At 39.0% G+C, this 21403-nt stretch overlaps 1 long non-coding RNA gene across 1 annotated transcript in view; it reads left to right on the top strand.

The window, feature by feature from the left end:
* Nucleotides 1-2034: 2034 nt before the first annotated feature.
* The window catches only part of LOC133816389 (uncharacterized), a 47612-nt gene continuing 28243 nt past the window's right edge, over nucleotides 2035-21403 (top strand). Inside the window, exons 1-2 of the long non-coding RNA XR_009885202.1 lie at nucleotides 2035-2242; nucleotides 2349-2588. This is a non-coding gene — a long non-coding RNA (uncharacterized LOC133816389). The remainder of the gene's footprint in view (nucleotides 2243-2348; nucleotides 2589-21403) is intronic.

Below are 21403 nucleotides of genomic sequence, written 5' to 3'. Positions count from 1 at the left end.
TCTGGATGATGATGAATCAAATGCAGATCTTGTATGAGGCACACAATGCCCCCTATGCCATGCACCTGGAAATCAAAACTTGAAGAAGTTTTTTTGGCGGCCAACCATTAAGAAAGAAGTAGTGGCATATGTAGCACACTGCTTAACCTAGCAACAGACGAAGGCAGAACTCAACGACCAGCTGGGATGTTACAACCGCTAGAGATTCCCAAGTGGAAATTGTTAATGAGCATAATGAATTTCATCACTGGTTTACCAACCACTCCTAAGATACAGGACACGATTTGGGCATTGTCGATAGGTTGACCAAATCGGCTCACTTCCTGCTAGTCAAGATAACATACTCTACGAACTGTTCTAACCCTGAAAGACATGTTTCTAGCCCACGTATTTGACTTTCAAGGGTATGGAATGATAATCTTGCATTAATAGAGTTCGCTTACAAAAACAACTATTACGATTCTATAAAAAAGGCTTTGTACGAAACACTATACAGGAGAAAATGTTGATTGACGATTCATTGGCATGAAGTCGTGGAAAGTCAAATTTTAGGATCGGACGAGGTTGATCAGGTCACCGAGCACATCTATCAGATATGACAATGATTGCAAACCTTTGTTTATCTGCAACGGAAGTATGCTGAGGTCGGTGATACGATGTTATTGAAAATAGCTTCATTGCGGCGAGCTATGCAGTTTGGGAAGAAAGGGAAGCTAACCAAGGGTTTATCAAACCTTTTGGGATTCTAGAAAGAATTGGAGAGGTGGTTTACTAATTGGCGGTATTCATTGCATCACATCCAATGGATTTAAGTCCATCTGACCCAATCCAATTATCCATTGGATGTTGGATTTTTACAACCGATCCAATCCAATTGAATTGAGTCAACTGATCCGATCCAATCTAATGGATAATTGGATTAGATCGGTTCCATCCATTGGATGCATCCCCTGGTTATTTATTGGATCAGATCAGATCCATCCAATTATTTAGAGTCTTTTTAAATCAAATTTTCATGTATATTTCAAATATAAAACACACAAATTACTCATCCAAATGAAAACATTATTTAGTTCTAATAATTTAGAAGCATACAACGAAAATCCATCAAAATTAGAAGCATATATGTAATTTGATGATTATTGGATCAGTTTGGTTGGGTTTTATTAGATTTTTGACCCCCATCCAACAACCGACCGATCCAATTTGGATTTTTAAAAATTACATCTGATCTGATCCAAAAGTAATTGGATTTGATATATTATGCACACCTCTATTACTGATTAGCTCTTCCACTAGCGTTATCTATGGTACATGATGTGTTTGGAGTATCCATACTAAGGAACTAAGTAAAGGATCCCTCACATATACTTAGATATGAGCAGCTAAGTGTAGGGCCTCACCTCTGCTATGAAGAGAAACCAATAACAATTAAGGATTGGAAGGATAAAACATTGAGGAATAAGATAGTCCCTTTAGCTAAGGTACAGTGGTGTAACCACAATGTCCAAGAAGCAACTTGGGAGACAGTGGCTAAGATGAAGAAGTTGTACCCTCATTTGTTTTGAGTTTTGGTGTTGTAACTCTTCGCTTCTCGGGCACCAGCTAGTGCAGGGTCGGAAGACCAGAATTTTGTAATGAATATTATCAATTCATAAATAATATATATACTTGGATTTCATATTTCATGTTGTTATAAATAGCCAATGCGTGAAAAGTTCAGTTTGCGGTCTAACCAAAATTTTTGGTCTCGTACTGAAGCAAAATTTCTATGCTAGTTAAATCTAAGATAAATAAGTGGGAAAATTAATAATTATAGGGAAAACATTAAAATGGACATAAAAATAAATTATGGTGACAATTTTTGAAAGGTTAAACCCTTTAGAATATCCTTAATGATTTTTTTTAGAAAATTCTTTTTAAAGCATATTAGAGTAAATTGAACTATTATATAAATCCACTGAATTATATGATTGGGGATTTAAATAATTGTGAAAAGTGAAATTTGAGCATGGGGTGCAAATTAACTCCAACCCCATCACCTCACCCATCCTCTCAATTAGCAGCCCGCCCTACACTCAACTCTCTCTCATTTCTTTCATTCAATCTCTGAAAAATTCAGAGCACTCTCATCTCTCTTTCTCTCTCTCTCTCTCAATTTTTGTTTTCACTATCTCTCTTAGTCTCTCAAGAAAAACTCCATGAAAGGTTGAGTTCAAGCTTTGAGAAGACAATGTTCTAGGTGAGTTTTTCCCTACTTCCTCTTGTTCTTCTCCAAGCCAAGCCTTGGGATCTCTTCAATGCTTTGATATATTTGAGTTCTTATAATTTCTAACCTTGGTTTTAAGGATTAGATGCTCAAGGTAGCCACAAGTCTCTCGAGCTCACTTAGAAGCTTGTATGCAACTTTGATCACCAAGCAGGTTACCCTAGTTTTCAAAATTTCTATTTCTTCCCTTGTTTCCTTCTCCTCTTTGGGTTTATGATATGACTTGGTGAAGTTTTGGGGGAGGTTTAAAGGTGTTGGAGGATAGTGGTGAGGTTCTAAACCTAGGAGGGACACACATCCAAAACATAAAGCAACTAAGGTAAAACTCTAGTGAACTTTGGCTTATGTTTCGTGCAAACGTAGAAAATTTGTTTTGTATCAGTGTATCATGTGGTTTTGTTCTTATTTTGACCTGTAATATTTTTTTTATGATGTATGTTTTATGCATGAATGGTGGTAATGTTTGTTGTTATTATGGAATTCAAAGTACCAATAAGTTGTATAACCTTATCCGTGATGCCAAGTTTTTAACTTGACTTCCAAAGGGTAAAGCATTACCATTATGACTTAGTTCATAAAAACAAATCCTATATATCAATTTTATATTAAGATTACTTGATATTAGACTTTTAAACTCTCAAAAATGTTTTGTACGGTAGGAGTTATACATGTTTTGTGAAACTTGTACAAATCTTGAAAAATGTTGGCAGATTAGAATCACGAATTTTTTGCAGTCTGTTGAGTAGGTAAATCAAAGTATTTTATAATTAAATTTTGTGAAAATATATATGGTATATCAATGTTTAAATATGGAAATTTTCAGGCTATTTTGATTAATATATTGGGATTATAAAATGTTAAAGTTTACATGAAATCTAGAAAAACATTTTCCGTCAGTTTGACCCTTGTACTTTGGGAAAATGTTTGAGTAAGAAAAACTAAATATTTTAAGTTTCTTTTCAAACTAAACACTATATGTATATTAATAATCAAACTGAAAATTTTTCATAGAAATGTAATAAGGAGGCTAGAAGTTATATCCTTTTAAAGTTAAAGGAAAATTCTAGATTTTGAAATAATAACTTCTGGCAGCCACCTTATTGAAAAGATTTCACCAAGCAAAAATTATCTTTTTGGCCTAACATTTCTCAAGGATATTTTTAGTATAACTTAATTTGGAAATAAAAAAAATACCAAGCCGATTGCATTTTAAGTGTTTCCAAAATTTAGGAAAATCCGGATTTCAAATGAAACTATTTCAAACCATACTTTTTTGGTGACAAATTTCACCTAGTTAAATTATGTATTTTTGTCTAAAAATTTGTATTACACTTTTTGAAATATTTAAGAATGGCTCTGTAAAAATTGGGAAATTTTTGGTGTAAGTATTTAAAAAGGAAGCCTTCTAAAGTTTTGGAATTGTCACGAATTTTGAGACTTTTTACCAAAAAGCATGCTTTGATTGTTATTTAAAAATAGACTTAGATTTTCACCTTAATTCAATATTAGGATTATTTTAAATGCTATAAATGGAGTAAACTATAATTTTGGATTTTATTTTAAAATAAATAATAATAAAGAAAAAGGAGTCCCAAAACCAATCTCCCAAAATAATTAAGGAAAAACAACTCTTTTCTAAATAAGATCTTATGGGGATTTAAAAATAAATTAATTCTTCTAAGACCCAACTAAAGTAAGAACCAAACTTATTTTCTTATAAATAAGTACTATATGTTTATGCAAATAAAGTGAAGAACTTTCTTCACAAATAGTTATTTAAAGAGATTAATAGAGAAAAGTAATTTTTCTAAATGGTAATAACTCGGCTAGGGCTAAGAGTGGAGTGAACGTTTGAAAGTAATTAGCGCTGGTCCTATATAGCAAAACCTAAGGTTAAGTTTTCTAGGTATTAGAGGAAATGTTTTGGCAAGCCAATAAGCAAATGGTTGTCTTAAAGAAATATGATTAATGTTGATCTTGATGCCCAAAGAAAATTTAACAATCACTAATCACCATAATTAATCCATGTGTACATTATTGGCTAATTGGGAACTAAACGTCTAATAGAGGAAATCCCACTTATTGCTAAAGACTATTGGTAAGTCATATTTTGACTTTTGTGGCTACAACATGAAATAACTTGTGTTATGTATGTTAGTATAGGAACACATGCATATTTATGCACTTACCGTAGAAAGTTTATATATGTTTACAATTTGGTCTGGTTCAAGTCCTTGACAATTATAATTGGTCTGGTTCAAGTCCGTGACAATTATTCTCTATCCGATTCAAGTCCGTGACAATTACTATTAGGTTTGGTTCAAGTCTGTGACAATTATTATTGGTCTGGTTCAACTCTGTGGCAATTAATATCGATCAAGTTCAAGTTCGTGACAATTATTATTGGTCCTATTCAAGTTCGTTACATTTGGCCATTATTCGACCCGGTTCAAGTATTTGTTGACGGTAAGAACTCATCAATGAATTAAGGTCGGAAAACCCATAGACTTAACAAGAAACTTATAAACATAGAAGAACTTGTAGAAACTTAGAGAAAAAATTTCACAAGAACAATGGAAGAAAACTTTTATATTGCTCTTAGAATAGTCTAGTGTTAAAAGAATTTTCCAACCCCTTTCTCAGGTGAAGGAAGTTCCCATTTATTGGTGAGCACTATTGGTTCCAAATACATGGTGGTCCCAAAGGGACAGGAGGACTCATCTGCAGGTTGCATGCACTCTCAGAACAGGTTATAGAGGTGTTGGAGGAGTGGTGGTCGGTCCAAGTACGTGTTGGGGGTTTCCAAAAGTACTCCTACCATGGTACCATGTCATACCTCCACTACTTGTTGGGTACGAACCTCATAGGCGTGCTGGGGAAGTCCTTACTATGTACCATTCTTGTACGACCACAAAATGTATGACATGGATATTGCCCCTGTACTAGGACTCCCCTTGAATGGGATGTACACTTTTTACCTCACATGTACCACGTACTTGGTAGACGGTCTCACCTTCCCTAGCTATGCTTATGCCTCAAACATCTTTGTATTCTACAAAGTGTCAAGCCCACTTGTTTCCATTGTAGGAAAACACAAACGAGGTGTGTTTCGTTGGTAACACCTACCCTAGAAAGAAGGCAGGGCCTCATCAACAAGGTGCACGCTCCAGAAATGTTGGGGTAGCAATGACCTCGTAAGATGGTCCATGGAGGGGAGACGAGAAGGGCATCTCGAGACATTTAGGCATGCATCCATGTAACGAAGGACTTCGCGCAATACCTTATGTGCAGGTGTAAAGAGGGTGCGCATGACCATGTCGCAAGGGGGTAGGTGCAAGGCCCTTGAGCATATGGGATACAGGTGCCTTGCAGGAGCCTTGACAGAAGGCTATGGGAGCAAGTGCGAGGCTCGCTTCTTTCGCGAGGTTTCATCTGGGTTCGAAGCCCCCTGCTAGCGTAGGGTGCCTTCCTGGGTATGAGTCACGCTCATGGCGGGAGGAACCTTCCTGGGCGCAAGTCGACACCTAGACACAAGGTACCACACTAGGCACAAGAGGAAAGTCTCGGGAGGCATCTAATTGGTGCACGGTGGCTGTCCCGCGAGGCGCCTGCTTTGGCGAGAGATGTGGATCTTGTTAGCCACCTCTTTGCACGTGAGACATGTGTTTTGGTAGGAGGTCTGGCCTTGTGACAGAGTACCCAAAGTTTAAAGAGGCGAGAGTATTACTTTTTGACCTTGTGGGGTGTCGATGATAAGGAGCCCATCCCGAGCGCGTCCAATTTTCGGCATCCACGTATATGACAATTATTATTGGTCTAGTTCAAGTCCGTTACAATTAATATTAGGTTCGATTAAAGTTTGCGACAATTGGCCTTAGATGAGTTAACCAATATTAGCTAGGAGTCTCTGTAAACTGGTGTATACATATTTACACCCATGATAACAACTATGGTATGAGAACTGATGCTTACTCTTTGTGGGATTTTTGTTGGAATGGTAAATGTTGATGCTCGTTTCACCATTCTAATGGTATGAATGTGTACTTGTTAGTCCCAAATTAATTTAACATCCAAGTTGGCTTCTATGATGAAGGGAGATATGTGTTTGATTATTGGACTATGTATCTGTGCGGTTGTTTTCTCAACATAACTGGCCAGGTTATAGTAGGTACGATAGCTAGGATGTTTAGGCATTCTTAAAATGTCTTGCTCAGAGTCTACAATGTATCTAGAACCCTCATTCCAGTTTGTTGTTTGATGCTAGGTCAATGACATGGTCATTGATCCTTGAATAATCAATATGCTTTCATGCTTTCATTTCAACTTACCAAGTTGTTTCATGTTGTAGGACTCGAGGTAGGGTTTAGCGGAGCTGGTCGATTTTTTACAGAAAAACCTGGACGTCTTTGCTTTGTCGCATAAGGATATGGTGGGAATCAATCCGAATATAATAATGCACACTTTAAATTTGGACAAGAATGTGCCTGCAAAATCCCAAAAATGGAGACTTTTGGGAACGACTCGAGCTAAAGCCCTTAATAAAGAAGTAACTCGGTTATTGAAATGCGAGTTTATCTGGGAGGCAAAATATCTGATCTGGGTAGCCAATCCCGTGGAAGTCTCGAAGCGGAACAGGAAGTGGAGAACATTTATCGACTTCTCCGACCTAAACAAAGCATGTCCCAAAGATTGTTTCCCACTGCCAAGGATTGACTAGTTGGTAAATGCCATGGCTGGTCACGAGCTCATGACATTCATGGACGCGTACTCTGGATATAAGTAGATCGTGATGAACCCTGCAGAAAACGAGCATAATGTATATTGCTACAATGTTATGGCATTTAGATTGAAGAATGTCGGGCCACATACCAACGCTTGGTTAACAAGATGTTTGCTAACAAGATCGGGAGAAATATAGAGGTGTATGTCAATGACATGCTTGTCAAGTCAAAGACTGCTGAAAACCATGTATTCAATCTGGAAGAGTGTTTTGGAATATTAAGGAGGTATGACATGAAGTTGAATCCCCAGAAATGCACTTTTGGGGTGGCATCTGGAAAGTTTCTGGGATTCATAGTTAACACGAGGGGAATAGAGGAAAATCTTGAAAAAAAATCAGGTCAATGTTAGAAATGCCTTCACCCAGGTCGCGTAAAGAAGTTCAAAGCCTAACTGGAAGGGTGGCGGCTTTGAATCGCTTCATTTCAAACTCCACTGACAAGTGTTTTCCATTCTATAACTTGCTCAGAGGAAACAAGAAATTTGAGTGGATCGAGGAGTGCGAACAGGCATTCCATGATCTAAAAACGCATCTGGTTGAGCTATGGTGTTGTGTAAACCAATATCTGGAGAGTCTCTGTTCCTTTGTCTGGCCGTGACTAAGGATGCAGTCAGCGCCGTGCTAGTTTGAGACGAAGTCCGTGCTCAAAAACCAGTGTATTATGTAAGCAAAAGGCTTCTCAGTGCTGAGTAACGATATCCACTAATAGAGAAGCTAGCATTATATCTAATATTTGCTTCCAGAAAGCTCCGGCCATAGTTCTAGTCCCATTCTATCAATGTTTTAACTGAGCAACCTTTAAGATAGGTTTTGTAAAAGCCTGAAATGTCAGGACATCTTTTAAAATGGGCCATCAAACTCAACCAGTTCGAGATACTGTACAGGCCACAAAATTCAATCAAGAGTCAGGCCCTTGCTGATTTTATGGCTGAATGCACTAGCTTTCAGGACAAGCTCATGGCAGAGCCGGCGCAGGAATTAGGGAAACTCTTCGGTGATGGTTCATCAAACGAGAATGAATCATGAGCATGGATCATCTTAATCTCTCCAGAAGGGCATAGATTCCATAAAACTCCGAGGTTAGGATTTGAGGCATCCAATAACGAAGCATAATATGAAGCCTTATTGGCAAGACTGAAGGTAGCAAGATATCTGAAGGCGAAAGTCGTCCAGTGCTATAGTGATTTCCAGTTCGTGGTGAATTAGGTATTGGGAGAATACCAAGCTCGAGGTATCAAGATGGCGGCCTACCTAGCTTAGGTAAAGGGGAAACTTTCTGAATTTAAGTACAACTCTATTGAACGAATACCGCGCGAGCAGAATTCTAATGCTAACGCTTTGGCATGATTTGCTAACACGAAAGAGGCTGAAACATTAAATGTAGTACCAATGGAGTTCTTGGAGAGCCCAAGTGTAACAAGAGAAGCAATGGTGGTCGAAATGATTGACGTAAGACCGACTTGGATGACTCCTATAATGGAGTATCTCGCAATTGGAAAGTTACCTGATGACAGAAAGGACGAGAGAAAAATACTCTACCATGCTCCAAGGTACGTAATAGTCGACGAGACCTTATATCGGCGTGGACATTCATTGCCTCTCCGCCGATGTGTTCTGCCTGAGGAAGCCAAAACTATTTTGCAAGAAATACACGAAGGTTTTTGTGGAGACCATGCTGGGGGGAAAAACCTGGCACTGAAGGTACTAAGACAAGGCTATTTTTGGCCCACTTTAACGAAAGATTTGATCTTGTATGTTTAGAAGTGTAACAAATGCCAATGTTTTGCCATAGTTGCCTGAGCTACTCTAGTCGAGCTAACAATGATTTCCTTCCCGTGGCCATTTGTAGCACGGGGAATTGATCTAATAGGTTCCTTACTTGTGGGAAAAGGAGGAGTTCTATATGCGGTAGTGGCGATCGATTATTTCACGAAGTAGGTAGAAGTAGAACCTCTGGCAACCATCACTTCAAAGAAAGTCTTAAATTTTGTGGTAAAACGTATCATTTGTTGATTTGGACTCCCTAAGAAGATCGTGTCAGATAATGGGACAAAGTTCGATAGTGATCCCTTCACAAACATTTGTGAAAGATACGACATAACAAAGAGTTTCCCATCAGTAGCCTACCCACAAGCCAACAGGCAGGTCGAGGCTGCGAATAAGACCCTTAAGGCAAGCCTGAAGAAGAGTTTGGATGAAGCCAAAGGATTATGGTCTAAAAAACTCTTGAAAGTACTCTAGGCCTACAGAACTTCTCACAGAACCTCCACGGGGCACACTCCTTTTACCCTAACTTTCAGAAGCGAGGCCATGCTTCTAATTGAAGCAATGGTAACTACTCACAGTAAAAGGACGTTTGATCAAGAATAGAATAATAGGCTACTTAACGCATCTCTCAATCTTATTGAAGAAAAATGAGAGGAATCGCAATACACCTCCCCCATTATCAACAAAAGATCACTCGCTATTTCAATTCAAAAGTCAAGGGGCATAGACTGGGATTAGGCAACCTGGTTCTCCAAAGGGTCTTTTTGGCGAATAAAGACACTAAGGATGGTGTGTTGGGCCCAATCTGTAAAGGACCATACCAGATTGTAGAGGTCTTACGCGAGGGAACTTTTAAGCTAGCTCGGCTGAATGGGGAAGTAATCCCACACACTTGGAATGCTCTTCACTTGAAAAAGTATTATCAATAGTACTGCCATCAATGAGCTTGATTATAAAAGTCGTTTCAATTAAATAATAGATGGATTATTAAATAACCACTTCTTAGTTTTATTATTACCAGCTCGTGTTCTCGTAATTGTAAAGGCAACAATGAAATTTTATACATTCTGGTTGCTTGGGGGGCACATAACTGAGGTGAGTGAGTTATTTTTTTTTTAAATTAAGCATACTTGGATAAGATTAAAAAATTAAAAGCTTGGAAAAATTGATTATTCAATGGCTTTTTAAAGCATGAGTATTCAATAAACCTAGCACAAACTAAGCTTTAATTCATCTAAAACCCTGGATATAACCAGGTCTGAAACATAGAAGCTTGAAAAAATTTATTATTCAAAGGCTTTTTAAAGCTTGATTTTTCAATTTACCTAACGATAACTAAGTTTAAGTCATCTAAAACCCTGTATATAACCAGGTCTGGGGCCTGATTCTCAACAGGTATAATGATATTAACCTTATTAAAAACCCTCGAGATAACCAGGTCCAAGGCCTGATTCTTAACAAGTATAATGCGAATAAGCGAGCAGAACCTTGGGTACAAACAAATTTGAAATAATCTACCTCGATCTAAAGACGATTCTTAAGATTTCGAATGTGAAAAAGTCATAAAATTCATAAACATGAGAATAGTAAAGAAGACAAATAGATTACAAGTCAGATGTATATTTGACTGAAATCCTCAAGCTAAGCTTGGAGGTAATTGTTTTTATCCCAAGGGATTGTTGGAAAATGATTACAAAAGAAAATCATAAATAAGATCATTAGGCTCCGTCAACTCACCCCGCCGAAGTAACCTCCTCACCAACTCCATTCGCTGCTTCGGAAGCCTCACCAGCTTCGGAGGATTCTTGCTAAAGTCGAGCCTTAAATTTAGCAAGGTATGGATCCCACAGCCCAGGCTCCATGAAGGAGAAGTTCCCATCCTCGTTGAAAGCACAACAATGGTAAAGAATCTCCTCCATGGTTGATGATGACAATTCCGCTTCCTCATTGGCTTTATCTTTGGCCTTGAGTAGCTTCACTTTGAGCTCACCATTCTTGGCCTGAAGCTGTTCAGCATGGGGATTTACCTCTGCGACTGAGCTTGGGAGGCTGACAATGCGGTCTTTGTGACCTGCTCGCCTTCTCATGAAGAGATAAGAGCAGCCTTAGCAGCATGCTCATTCTTCTGAGCAACTATCAAGGCAGCTTTGGCAGCATGCTCACTTTCCTCAGCAACATTCAGGGAAAATTTTGCAGTGACCATCATAGCTCGGATCTCTTCATTTCTGGCCTTAGCATGAGCTATTCTTCGGTATTGGATCAGGACAGACTACAGAATCACAAAACAAGTTAAAGAAAGTGGAAGAACACATAGTAAACAAAAAAGAATCAGATGTGGGAGAAGGACTCATAGTGAGGTTCATCCCCATGGCATATTCAAGGACATCCTCTGGGCTGCGCTCCTCTATGGCCCTCAGATCCCTCGCACTGTCTTTATATGTGTGGCCCACCATGTGACTCGCTGTCTCATACACTATACCCCGAAAGGCCTCGGAGATCTTTTCCATGTCTTGTGGCTCAACTGGTATTCGGACGATGGGGGCCTCGACTTGAATTACTTGGGGAGGTGGAGGCATGTGTCGAGGGGGACGAGGAGGAACTTGCACAATGGTGACAGTATTCACTGGAGCTGGCTCCCGAGCGGAGCTCGCGTCTTTACCCTTAGAGGGGGATTTTGTACTATCCCCCGTTTTAGGGGTGGCCTTCTTCGTCACCCTAACCCTCTTCATGACGGGGCCCGCTCTAGACCTTTTAGCCTGAAAGGTAGTCCTTAGATTAGGAGCTCCTGTCGATTCCATCTCTTCAACTGAAAAGAACAAAAGGGAGTTAATTCACAAAAGTAATGTTTCAAAAATATTAAAAAATGGGGAAATAAAGATCCTACCCTCCGGGCTGGGGGAGGAATTTATTATGACCAGCTTGGGTGTATGAACTGGGCTAAGCATGACCTTCAGCTCTGGGATTAACGGAGGGGAGGGGGAGTCTAAGGCTAAAATTTCTCGGATCCTAGGGGGTTCAGGTCTCTCCTCGGTGCTAGATTTATCTACACACGGCCTAAACCTAGAAGCAAATGCCCCCTGGAGCAGAGAAGGCCAAGTCCTAAGGTTGTCTCTGTATTCTTCAAAGACAGAAGATCTAAAGTTCAGCGTCTTGTCAACTACAATGGTGCCTTTGGGATAGTTGTCGTCATAGCGTACCACCAAGTGATCCACACATTCAAGGAGAGTTACATTTAGGTCCGGATCAGTGGGATGGCGGCTAATTAGCTGGTTGGGGTGAAAATGTATTAACCTAAAGCTAGCAGCAGCCCGATCTAACTCTTACATAGGTATGGGTTACCTTGGCCAGAGGGGCCGGCTACTGCCCCTGATGCAACTCGGTCAAGATCGGGACGCTGACTAGCTTCGGGAGCCCGCCTTTTTCTCACGAGAGGCACCTCATCCTCTTCCTTGTCAGTGTCCACAACGGCTAAGAAGGCCTCTTGAGAAGAGGGAAGTTTGAGGATAACTGGGAGCGGAGCTCGGGTCCTCATGGCTAGTGTTTGACCCTCTCTGTTCAAATTACATGTCAGCATTGTGATATCATTCAAGACTTGGCAATAATCTTTTTTCCCAGGGGAAAGATTGGAAAGTTTCTCATACTGACCCCCGAGGGTCACAGATTTGCCCTTCCTTACAAATATAACTGCACGAGGAACAAAATCAGTCAAAGCCTAAAAAAAAGAATATTTTTGAGACAGATTAGATCCTTACTAATAGAGGTAGATAGTAGGGAATTGTCCGTGGAACTGATTGAGTTAGAGATGGAGCAATTTGACATGATACTGAACATTGATTTGTTAGCCATTTATGGGGCAACCATAGACTGTACAAGGAGGATGGTGACCTTTGAACCTGAGGGAGAGTACCCATTTGTGTTTGTGGGTGCTATGAACGAGCCTCTCATTCCAATGATTTCAGCATTGAAGGCTATGGACTTATTTCAAGAAGGATGCATAGGATTCCTAGCTAGTGTGGTGGATACCACTAAGGTTGTACTAGTTGTACAAAAGGAAACCATATTTTATTTCTGGATGTGTTCCCAAAGGACTTATTTGGAATTGATCAAGCTGACTATCAGGAATAATTATCAATTAAAAAGGATCGATGATTTGTTTGATCAGTTGCAAAGCATGACAGTGTTTTCAAAGATTGATCTTCGATCTGGTTGTCACCAATTGAGGATCAAAGAGGAGGATGTTCCAAAGAAGACATTTTGCACTAGGTACGAGCATTATGATTGATTTGTTACGTCTTTTGGACTAACCCATGCCCCGACAGCATTCATGGATCTGATTAACAGAGTATTCAAGAATTATATGGGGAAGTTTGTGATTGTGTTCATCGATGACATACTGATTTACTCCCAATCAGATGCTAAACACGAGGAGCATCTCCATTTAGTACTATAGAGGTTGAGGGAGCACATATTGTATGCTGAGTTCAAGAAGTGTGGGTTTTGGTTGGCACAAGTGATGTTTCTTTGTCATAATGTTAGTAATAATGGAATTACAATGGATCCTACCAAGATTGAACCATTGAGAGATTGGCCAAGGAAAATGAGTGCTTCAGAGGTCATAAGTTTCCTTATATTAGCAGGGTATTGTTGGTGCTTCGTTGAGGGATTCTCAAGGATTGCAACAACTTTGACTAAACTGACATGTAAGAACTTGAAGTTTGCATGGACTGACAGGTGTGAGAAAATTTTCCAAGAGTTGAAGTGGTGGTTGACTACAACAGTACTTATTCTTCCTTCATACAAGTAAAAGTTTGTGCTTTACTGTGATCCTTCGAGATAGTGGTTAAGTTGTATTTTGATGCTGGCTGGAAAGGTGATTGCCTATGCCTCATGACAGTTGAAGGAGTATGAACAAAATTATCCTATTCATGATCTAGAATTGGTAGTGGTAGTATTTGTACTGACGGTGTGGCAACAATACTCGTATGGGGAGAAATACGAGATGTACACCAATCACAAGAGCTTAAAGTACTTCTTCACACAGTAGGATCTAAACATGAGATAGAGACATTGGTTTGAGCTGGTAAAGGATTATGACTTTGAAATCCTGTACCATCCAAGGAAGGCCAATGTGGTTGTAGATGCCTTAAGTTAGAGTGGTCCGAGACAGCTGTTTAGCTCATAGCTGACATCAGGGTAGTTGGTAGAGGACATCAGTAGAGCAGGGATAGAGTTTGTTGTAGGCCAATTGGCCAATATCACTCTATAGTTTACACCTCATGAGAGGACAAAAGAGGCTCTGATGAGTGACCCTCAATTAGTGAAGCATCAGAAAGAGGTCTTAGCATGAGTGGCTAAGGAATTTACTATTTTTGAGACTTATATGATGAGATACAAGGGTCAGATACGTGTTCTGATGGATGTGGATATCAAGAGAGAGAATTTGGATGAGTCTCATACCCATCCATACTCGTTACACCTAGGCACAACGAAGATGTATGAGGACTAGAAATCTTTGTATTTGTGGTCGTGGATGAAGAAAGGTAAGGTTGAAAATGTTGCTAAGTTCCTAAACTGTCAACAAATGAAGGTTGAACACTAGAGCTTAGCGGGATTAATACAACCTTTGAATATTCCTTAATTGTAGTGGGAGCATATAACCACAGACTTTGTTGTTGGATTTTCTAGAACAGTGTGACAACATGACTTCTAAGTTCAGAACTAGCATCGTTAGGGAGATGGAGTATCTGAGAGGATGGTTCAAATATAATACGATATGCTACGGGCATATGTATTGGATTTTGAAGGATTCTGAAGTAAGTATCTTCCCTCGATTGAGTTTTACTACAACAACAGTAACAAATCAATGATCAAAGCGACTTCGTATGAGATGATGTGTGGTACTAAGTGCATATCACCCATTCATTTGAAGATATGGATGAGAAAAAGCACCTTGGTCTTGAGGCAATTCAGAGGACCAGTTAAGCCATTGAAAAGAGTAAAACAGTTTAGGAAGAAAGGAAAGTTAAACCCTAGGTTTGTTGGACTTTATGAGACTTGGAATTGCAACAAGATCTATCTTATGAGGAGAGACCGAAACAGATTATGGGGAAGAAGGATAAAGTCTTACAAAATAAGACTATTTCCTTACTCAAGTGTTATAGAAGAACAATGAAGTAGAGGAAACGACTTAGGAGTTAGAATCGGATGTGCGGGACAAATATCCCTAGCTATTCAGATGAATTTTGTGGATGAAATTTCTATTAGGAGGGGATAGTTGTGTTTGAAAACCAATCAGAGCATGCAGCAAAAAACTCACGCATGGTTGGCCCATTGTTTTGTTTATTGAAGAACAACAGAACAACAACAATAAAAAATTTCATTAATCATATGAACAATTTATGTGACCAAGAAAACAATTAAGAAACATTATCATATAATACTATTAATGGTGCAATAAATATATATATATATAAATATACAATATATTTATATAGAATATATAAACAAAAAAAATCAAGAACATAAAATTTTACCTCTTGAAGCCTATCAAGTGTAATTGAGTCTTTTTGTATTTTTTACGATCTTCCTATTAAAAGCGTTGAGCACTCAAACCACGATCTTCTGGAGTGTTCTCTACAACTCAAGATGTGTGTGGGCACATAGAGAACATGGGTTTGTATTTTAGGAATCACAAGTATTTCTCAACACATGAGAACTTGGATTATGGTCTGAGAATGGCTCGAATAAAGAAGAAGAAATAGAGAGCGATTTTGTCTAACAAAAACCTCTGAGAACTATTCTGAATTATATATTGTTGTATCTGATGTATTTTTCTCTTCTTCTTCTATATTATATATATAGAGATTTATGTTACCTTATTATTGACCTGTGAAATTGGCCAACGGTCGTATGTACAATATACGACACCTTTTGAACGAAATAAACGAAATAAATTACAGAGTACGATTATCTTAAATAAACAAATGGGAATTTTATAGTGGTTCTGCCCTATTCAGATGAAGAGTAATAACCTAATCAACTTAGCTATTAGTATTGAGTCACTCGAAAATTACAAGTATGAACTCAGGAATTCACTTCTCAGAAGAGTTTTTCCAGTCCAAATAAGAGTTAAAAAAGAAGCCCCCTTTCATGAAGTCCTGGGTCCTTTATTTATAGTATCTAGGAGTTGTTACACGACCAGTGATACTGGGATAATGGGTTGGCAAACGATTATCAGGTAGTGGAGATACGTGTCCACCTTCCCATGATTGTGAGATCGTGGGTCTTCCTGTTTCCTTTAATGGATCATGCTTGATAATGCACGATAAAAATGTCTCGAAGATATTAAGTCTCTATTGGTACGTCAGACTTAGGTGCTAGGCCCGACGATCAAAGCTTGGGTGCTGGACCTGTGACCTTCTGGGCGCTAGGCCTGTTGATCTTAGTTTGAACGAGAATAACTACTTCTCAATGAAGTATACTTGCGGGTGTAGGCTGATCACCCTATGGAGGATAGGGTCAAGCCGACCACCCCTAAGGTCCTTGGGCATATTTGGTCGACCACCCCAGGGTAGGGTCAGGCCGAGCACCCCTAGGGGTAGGGGTCAGGCCGAATACCCCTAGTGGTACTAGCTTGGTCTATGTTCTTATAGGTCCTGGACCTATCCTTTTTGCCCGTTGGTCTTTTCTCAATACTTTGTCGTTTTTCCTTGATTCGTGATGTCACGTGCCACATTCTCATTCGCCACGTCATCCTTGTATTTTTTAGGGATAACATTTGCCCCCCAAGTTTATTGTAATGTACTCAACATTACGATAAACTTGATCCAGGCCCGAGAAACATACCGTAGCAGTACATAGATTGTCAAGTCCCTCGGGACATTATATAGTACTTGTTACTATCGATACTTTGCTCGGTACGAATTTTTCAGGGATAATTAGTAATTCCTAAAACTAATTAGGTTTTTCAAGGAATATTAATTTCCTAAAAATCTAATATACTTTTCAAGGAAATTTGAAATCCTAAAAATATAATATATTTTTCAATGAGATTTTAGGGTCCTAAAAATATAATATATTTTTCAAGGAATTTGATTTCCTAAAAATGTACATATTTTTCAAGGAATTTTAAATTCCTAAAAATATAGATATATTTCAAGGAAATTTAAATTCCTAAAAGTATAGATATATTTCAAGGAATTTAAATTTAAACCATATTAGATATTTTTCAAGGAAATTTGAATTCCTAAAAATACTTGTCTGCCTGAGAGGTTATAAATAGATCCCTTCTTCTCATTCCTACTCCATGTGCCACTTTAAAAAAGGATCCAAGTTTGATTTTTCCAGGTCCTCATCAAACTCAGATCTTTGGTAAGTATTCTCTTCTAATCATCAAATCATTTAATTTAAATGTGCTTAGATTCATAAGAAACACTTTGCCTTTTTGAGGAATTTTTGTCTGAATCTTTTTTTTTGTTGTATTTTGATCCAAAATAATGGACCTTCTTAGCCTGGGCGATTTCTAGGGTTATAAACCTTAGACTGGGCGATTTTCAGGGATGCATGATCCTAGGCCGACCACTTCATCAGTTCTGGTGATTTCTGGGACTCCATACCCTAGTGCCTGCGATTTCTAGGGATAGGCCTAGTTGAGCCGAGCACCTCCTTGGCATGGGCCGAGTACTCCATAGGCCGAGCACTCCCTTTTCTTCCTTTAGGAAATTTCCAGGCTAGAATTAGGGCTAGGCCCACCACCTTTGGGTTCCATGGGCCAAGGACCTCCTTGGCATGTATCGAGCATTCCCTTTCCTCTCCTTGGGTGATTTCCAAGGAAAGAATTATGGCTAGGCCGACCACCCAAGGGATCCCTAGGCCAAGTACCCCTTGCCTTAAACAATTTTTAGGGATTCAGGGTGGTCAACCCAAGCATAAGCTGGCCACCTGGGATCCCAAAAAATATTCTGGAGAATTGAACGGTCCTTAGGTACCTTTCTGAAGCTTACTTCCTTGGGGTGGTCAGCTTATGCTTAAGTTCACTGGGCCGACCCCCTGTCTTGCTCTTGATTCCTTTATTTTGACTCTTTAGTTCATGAACCTGTCCCCAGATGGTGGCTTCATTATGCTCATTCACTAACTTTAATCATTATTTTTCCTCTGTTGCAGATGTCCAACTCTTCTTCATCAGACAAGTAAGTAGGTGAGCGAAATCCTCAAGAGGTTTTGGAAAGGTTGAAAAGGATTCTTCCTCATTCCTCTTTATACTTATTCAGTGAGTAAGATTTCTTAAAGAGGTATTGTCTAATGGCGAGAGTGAAACAGACAACCTGACAACCCTCTAAAGATGATCCTCAGATTGCTAGGCATATCCCTTAGGGCTCCTCGCCAGGCTTTTCTCAAATTACTTCTCAACATAGTACACCCCGCGGCTCTGTAACGACCCAACTATTCTAGACCTTGGACCATTAATAACTACTATACTAATCATAAGAAAACGTACATGCAAAAACATCATAAATTTATTATGAAAAGAAAAGGTTTGAATACATAAAGATTTTACTTAGGATATGGGATCCCATTGTTTTGAAAATAAAGCAAAACATAACTTAAATAAATGGGTTAAAAAATCAAGTGCGGAAAATAATACATAGAAATCATAATTTAAAGACTTAAAAACTTCATCCTCTAATCGAATGCTTAGTCCATCGATTCCATCCTGCCTCAATACACATCCCCAAGCTGCCAAGAACCTCTCCCTCCTCCATAGCTAATTTCCTGCACATATAAACATAAAGGAATGAGCCTAATGCCCAGCAAGGAAAAACTAACAACATAAATCATATACATAAAATTATATCATAACATATGCTATATAATAAACATATACTATATCATAAACATATGTCATATACTACTACAATGGCCATTATAGTACTTGGGGCTTGTAAACTAAACAAGTCATATGCCCAAATAGATTCGTGGGGTTTTCCTAGCTAAGCAAGTCATATGCCCATAATTTATTGGGGCTTGTTAGCTATACAAGTCATATGCCAAAGGCTAAAAACATACTATACATATTACATAACATAACATCACATAAAATAACATATCATATAAACATACAAGGTTTATCCTATTTTCCTTACCAATATACCGGGATGATGAGAACAAAGTCGGGATTTTGGAACACTCCTAAATACCATAAAAGAGAGGTGAGTATACTAAGGAATAGAGATGAAAAGAATAACTACACCATCGAAATGATACTTACCAACAAGAATCTTACGTTCAAGATCTTAGATTCCCAACCAAGAATAGAATACGAGTTAGGATTTGAGTAGAAAAACTATAAGACAATACAGAAAGGAACTAGATTAAGGAATACCTTGAATGCTTCTATGACCGAACTACTCCTCGAACCCAAATATACTACAAACCTTTATTCCCAGGTGTTTATTAAGCTTATAATGATTAAGATTATAACCTCAACCCAAATGTTTACACTCTAAAGTACTCCTAGCAGCTTGTAGCCTCTGAACTCAGCTTGATGAATGAAGAAATGGCTGGGTACTAGGTCCTATTTATAGAGTTCAAGAATGAAAAGATCTTTATTTAGATTGAATAAAATAATGGCTTTTTAATTGAAAAACATTTGAATAATCGTTCAGAAGAGGCTGAAGATTCGGTCAAAAGATTCAGAGGCTTGCTAAGAGGTTATGGGTTGAATTTAGCTCGGTTTCAAAATGATTTGAAAACCATCCTCTTGAGCCGATATATCGCCCCTAGTAGCCGATATATCGCCTGGGCTCATATTCCCGAGGCTCGTCGAAGTGTTCTTGCGAAGTTCACGTGTTTTCATATTCCTCAAGTGTGATATATCGCCCTTAGAGCAGCGATATATCGGCATATGTTGAAATATTATACACATTTTTAGCCTAATTTGAATTGAGTAAACAGCCTTGACTAAGTCCTTTAACGATTTCAAAGCTGCTTACAGACCCTAGGATATTCAAATATTACTCTTAATAAACTTATTCCTCAAAAATACTTAATTTCTTAAACCTTCATATGACAAGTGTTACTATCTTTGTAACACTCTGGATAGCCAGGACCGTTACACTGTGTGTTGATAAAAGTGCTAGACTTGCTAATCAAGTCATGTAATTGAAAACGTGTTACTGGAACTATAGTGGAACTAGGGTTAAAAGATTTTGGTCTCGAAAGCCGCATTTCTTATAAATAATATTTTCTGTTTATACGGGATTCCAAAAATAATAAGATTAAAACCATTTACAAAGATTCAGGAATTAAATACTAGCCACTCTAAGGCAAAACAGACTATTAAGCAATCCTTGTCCTGATCCACTCCTCGGCCATGGCAGCTGAACAGCTGGCTGTGTACATTCAGCCCCGCAGCTCTCCATCTCAAGGTTGGTCCAACTTGCCTTTGCCTTTACCTGCACCACGTAGCAACCGTGAGCCAAGGCCCAGCAAGAAAACACAATAACAGAGCATAAACATTCAACAGACAATCAAAAATCTCATGTCACATACACATGTTCTCAATAGTCTAAGCATCCATGATAACCAAGTATTCAGCATACCAAACATATCATTACATATCAATAATCAATTCATAGATGATAACTATGGTTAGCGCCCTTTGGCCGCACCCTCTATTTATCCCACTGACTCCGGCCCGCTTAAACCGAGCTTAGTGAATATTAAGCTCTCCTTGGCTACCAGTGGCCAAGCCACGCCCTGTGCGCTAATATTGTATATGGCACCCTTAGGATTTTTATCACATGTCCCATGGTATAATACCATCTATGACATTATACAAATATCGGGAGCACTTAGTCCCCTCACAAACTCATAACCAGGTGCAGTTTTCTTACATTTAAATTCGCTAGCCTTGTTCACTTTGATCCTTGAGCACGATCCCTCTTGAGCCCTAGAGCACACCTAGTCACAACCATAGATCAAAATCATCACCAAACCTCAAGTCCAAAACCTAGCCTCGGGGCCAATCCCGAGCCCTCGGGAAGCCCCAATTCCACCAAACGGGGTGCTGAAATCGAACCCCGAACCCCCGGGCAAACACCCTTGAAAATAACTCAAAAACCCCTTTCTGGAAATAGGGTAGTGCTACAGCACTACAAACAGAGCCCAAACTCACCCAAAACACTTGGCCTAGCGCTACAGTGCCCAAAGGCTAGCGCTGTAGCGCTAGTCACTGAACAACAAAAACCTGCCATTTTCTCCTTCGATTTTCCCCAAGCCAAACTTGACCAAAACTCTTCCAAAGTTTAACCAAACTTAAAAACAAGCTTACTAACATGTGTACCTAATCCCAAGCATCCAAACCATACAAAACTTAAAGACATGCACTCCCAATCTCAAAATTCACCATGGTTGAACCTCAAACTCAGAAACTTCAGCAAAACAACCAAAACCTTAGAATTCAGAGCTAGAATTTCTTACCTTCAATGGGGATTAGACCTTAAGTTAGCCTCTACACCTCCTTGTCTTACTTCTCCTCAAAGCCTTAGCTTGAATTCCCTAGAGTTCCCAATAAATTCAGCTCAGAC

The sequence above is a fragment of the Humulus lupulus genome, chromosome 2 (genome assembly GCF_963169125.1).
Source record: "Humulus lupulus chromosome 2, drHumLupu1.1, whole genome shotgun sequence".
In the NCBI taxonomy this organism is placed as follows: Eukaryota; Viridiplantae; Streptophyta; class Magnoliopsida; order Rosales; family Cannabaceae; genus Humulus; species Humulus lupulus.
Note: the sequence above shows the minus strand (reverse complement) of the source record. Positions and strands in the feature narration are given on the sequence as shown.